This window comes from Suricata suricatta, chromosome 11 (genome assembly GCF_006229205.1).
Source record: "Suricata suricatta isolate VVHF042 chromosome 11, meerkat_22Aug2017_6uvM2_HiC, whole genome shotgun sequence".
In the NCBI taxonomy this organism is placed as follows: domain Eukaryota; kingdom Metazoa; phylum Chordata; class Mammalia; order Carnivora; family Herpestidae; genus Suricata; species Suricata suricatta.
The window spans coordinates 108373177-108376301 of record NC_043710.1 but is presented as its reverse complement, the minus strand read 5'-3'; positions in this window follow the sequence as shown (position 1 = coordinate 108376301).

The window sequence follows — 3125 nt, the reverse complement described above, 5'->3', positions numbered from 1 at the left end:
AGTAAGCTCTGTGCCCAAGGTAGGGCTTGAACTCACAACCCTGAGATCAAGTCACCTGCTCTGCTGACTGAGCCGGGCAGGCGCCTCAAGAGAATGTTTTTTTCTTGCCTCCCCGTCTCGTGGCCACGGCAGGGAGCAGGTGTAGCTTAGTTTGATAGAACTCTTGCTGGGCACCATGATGGAAACATTGTGCTTCTGGAAGCTGTGGCCTCTAGAAACGCAGGGCCCAGGGTTATGGGGAAGGGAGGCGCGGATCCTGAGCGGTTGCCTGGGAGCGAAGGTGAGCGTCAATACGCCTACGGCCACCCTTAGTTCCTGGATGATGGGTCCCAGCTCCCGGGGACAGAGTCCCGTCCTACAGTCACGGACCTAACACGCGTGTGTGCCGCCACGGCCTGGACAGCGCCCCGGGCTGGGTGTCACCTCTGAGTCAACACCGTAGTCGTATCTTCAAACGAGTTCTTCATCGATCCAGCAGCTTCGGGGTGAGCGTCGTGTAGGATAGAGCACATGAGTCACGTGTCCATGCACCTTCGTTTTAAAGCAGGTCCCACGGTCCCTAGTGGCGCTACGCAAGATCTGACCTGATGGCTCCGACAAGATGTGACCTCTTGAATAGCGGGCTTTGCAGGCAGGAAAGTCACAGCCACACCCAGAATATGTGTCAGTTCCTATGACAGGAATCAAGTCCTTTCGTTTGGAGAGGATCCAATGTAATGAACTTCCCAAGAAGCGAGTCATCAGTTCCCTCCAGGGAGGGTCCCAAACAGGAGGCTCAGCATTGCACTGTTTCAGCCGCAACAGCGTCTAGATCAGCCTTGGCGAGCGGGACCCTCGCCGCTGTGCCTAGGGGTGGCCTCCGCCGTGGCGGCCACGGCTGCATTCATAACCCCGCTGTCCCTGCTTTGGGAGGACCGAGGGCAGAGGCTGGTTGACACCAGCTGGCCGCGTCACTTTCTTCTACTTTGTGTGGTCGTGCTCTCCCGCGATGCCGGCTCTCTGGTGGGTGCTATGTGACCCAAAGACCTTCGCCTTTTGTGATTCCATAGGTCCACGGACACGTGTCTTCTCCGTCCTTCCTGTCCCCAGGCTTCCGATCTCACTCGTTCTAGGCCCCTGACCAATAGCCATTCATCACTGTCCCTGAATCTGTGTATTCTAAGAGCAGGCCCCGTCTCCTTCCGCATGAAGCGGACGACCACGGGTGGTGCCAGAACTTTCCCCTCCCTCCTCTCTCCGGGGGGAGGCAGGGCCGTACGTGTTCACCGTGGCTGCGCCCCATCTCGAGCCGGCGTCTGCCCTGCCCCATTGTCCCCTTGCCCCGGCTCCCTCGTGTCACTGGAACGCGGCCACACGGCGGTGGCCCGAGATCCTCGGCCTCTTCCCGCCGTGCTGTCCCCCCTCCGGCCTGTCCTGCGGGACGTGCGGCTTCTCTCCTCTCCCCAAGACACTTCTTCTCTTTCCCTTTCTCCAGATGCCTTGTCTCCTGCAGGACAAGAATGAAGGGTTTGACTCCTCGGTCATGATCTCTTCCAGCCCATTCTATTTCCGCTCTTCTGCGCACAGCCCTTGTGGAGACGCATCCCCCGAGCCCATCCAGGACCTCCGCGGCAGCCCTGTGGTCCTTGTGTGACCCCCTCAGAAGCCCGTGCAGGCAGGCGTGGTCCTGAATACACAGGGGAGAGGAGGGACTCAGTCCCCCAGAGGCAGCCCTGCCCTAATGCGAGAGGAGTGAGTGTCCTGTCCCCCGCCTTCTATCAGCCAGAACATTGATTAACTTCTGAAATGCATTCCACATGGTGCCTCAGGGGCTCTCCCGAGAGACTTGAGTTGCAGGTGACCAGAGCAGTCACGAGCTTACTAAAGCGCTCTTCATCGGCTCTTTTTCTTTATTTAAATTTTTCATGTTTATTTATTTTTGAGAGAGAGATGGAGACGGAGGGGGGAGGGACAGAGAGAGGGAGACACAGAGTCTGAAGCAGGCTCCAGGCTCCAAGCTGTCAGCACAGACCCCGAAGCGGGGCTTGAACTCAGGAACTGTGAGATCATGCCCTGAGCTGAAGTAGGACACGTAACCAACTGAGCCGCCCGGGCGCCCTTGATCTCTCCTTTCTTGTCTTACTGTCCCTGCAACCTCCTTGGTCGATAGGATCAACTCCCTAATAAACTGCCGGCTCCAAAGTCCTGCCCTCGGCTTTCTCCCCCTCTTCTTCTGAGGCTTTGCCCACCCACCGCCCAGCACCCCGCACAGTCACTAGTGACTTACGCACCAGGTTTGCACTCGCTCTCTCCCCTCAATATTCGAGTAAAGCCCAGTGGGCCGTCCCTCGCAGTCCGGCCTCACATATCTTTGACTCCCTCAGTGTCTATGGCTTTATCTGCACCCCGCCTCAGACAACCCCTCAGACACGCTCTGTCACCACCTGGGACCTCTCCACATCTGGAGGCTCAGACTTTCTAGCTTTTCATTGTCTGCAGAACATTCCATTGGTTAGAGGTACTGTTACTTCTTTGACCAATCCTCTAGGTTTGGTTTTACGTACCTTTTGTTGTTATTTCAAATAACACTGCAGCAAAACCCATGGACCTCCATCTCCTCCAGCAGGTGTACATGTAGGGTGAGCCCAGGAGACATTGCCGGACCCAAGGAGAAGCGCCGCTAAATTTTGACAGGTATTTTCAAACTGCCGTCCCCCAAAGTGGTGCCAATTTATACTCAGTCGGTGTCTGAATGTTATTTTTCATCATATCTTTGTTAGCGCTAGAGTTTTTCTCTCTTAAAACGTTTATTTATATTTTAAAATGAATTTATATTTTCATCTAAATCACAGCTGTCAGGTTAACACTGCAACGCTTATGACAAAGACCAATAATCTCCTGCCTGCCTCTTCCACCGCTTAACCCATTTGGAGTTGATTTTTTTAAATGTTTATTTATTTATTTTTGAGAGAGAGAGAGAGAGAGAGAGAGAGCGAGCACACAAGCAGGGGAGGGACAGAGAGAGACACACACACAGAATCGAAAGCACAAAATCAGCACAGAGCACGACATGGGATTGAACTCATGAACCGCGAGATCATGACCTGAGCCGAAGTTGGCTGTTTAACCGACTGAGCCCCCGGCGC